Here is a 1,375-nt window from a genome sequence, read left to right as displayed (position 1 = left end):
TGGCTCCATCTGCCTATAAGAGATGATCATAGATTTTATTTCTATTACATCTCTCCTCTGGGCTCTGGGATGTTCCAGAGGCCCCTCAAATGCATCCTGTTTAAAACCAAACTCCCATTCCCATTAAACCTGGTTATCAAGTGTTCTCCATCTCAAATTCCAACTAGTAATACAAACCTGTCTTTACAAGTAACTCTTGACATTTTTTTTTATGAATTGTATATACTCAATTATCACTAAGTACTGAGGATTCCTTACAGTATACACATTTCTAATGTATGTCCACTTCTATCCATCTGTTTAAGAGTCATCTTTTTTTCAAGCTACCTCTCTTTCTGGCACCACTGCATTGGTCTTCCTCCAATTAAGCTAGTTCTTTTATAATATATTATCCCAGTGGTAGTCTAACCACTATTACCCTATAAATTATACTTGATTTTAAAGCATTTTAATGATTTACCTCCTTTTCTTATAAGATGAAGAACACATTTTCATCATGCCTACAGGTCTCTTCATGATTTAATCATCATTCTTGGAAGATAAAAATCTCTCTCCATTCCAGCTAACTCTTTTAGTGATATGGTCGCATGCGTGGTTTATTGTACAAAACTGCCTGGGTTCCAACTCCTGCCCCACACTTAACACTATGTGACCTTAGATGTATTAAATATCCTAGTTCTGTCTAAGTTTTCTCATCTGTAAATTGTGGCTAATATTAGTATCTACTTCATAGCCTTGTTTGAAGATTAAGTGTTTTTTTTTGTTTTCTTTTTGTTTTTTGTTTTTTTTTTTTTTTTTTAGGTGAGGCAACCTTTGGTTAACCTCACAGATTGCAAGGACCTTGTCAGTTTACAATCCCTTATTTTTTTATTTTTTATGCCTACAGCACCTGGTCTTCCTAGGTGGTCTCCCACCCAAGTACAAACCAGGCCCGACTCTGCTTAGCTTCTGAGATCAGACAGGCTCCGACTTGTTCATGGTAGCATGGCCATAGACGAAGTGAATTAATAGGTGTAGAAAGTTTAGAAAAATGTCTGGCACATTGTATGTACCATATAAATATTAGCTACCAATACTATTTTCTGCCATTTGCACCATTTATCTAATTTTTGCAGCACTTGCCACAGTTTCAATTTCATATATTTTTTGTTGTTATTTTATGATTGATGGCAGCCTCCACCATTAGAATAAAGGCTCTATTGGTCTATTTTTACTTACCACTGTATCCTTAGCACCTTGCACATTTCCGGGTCAATAATAAACATTTGTTTAATTAATGAAAAATTAGTTATTAATAAAATTCAGGTGACCAAAGGATATCAAGGGGAAATTTTATAACACAGTCAAATGTAGCTGAGCAGCCAAGAAAAGGAAG

General features: G+C 35.2%; 1 pseudogene; it reads right to left on the bottom strand.

Annotated features, from left to right (window-relative positions):
- Window positions 1-877: 877 nt before the first annotated feature.
- Window positions 878-996, bottom strand: LOC111746849 (annotated as a pseudogene).
- Window positions 997-1,375: the final 379 nt, after the last annotated feature.

This window comes from Pteropus vampyrus, unplaced genomic scaffold (genome assembly GCF_000151845.1).
Source record: "Pteropus vampyrus isolate Shadow unplaced genomic scaffold, Pvam_2.0 Scaffold7, whole genome shotgun sequence".
Lineage (NCBI taxonomy): Eukaryota > Metazoa > Chordata > Mammalia > Chiroptera > Pteropodidae > Pteropus > Pteropus vampyrus.
This window is presented reverse-complemented; position numbering and strand designations above follow the sequence as displayed.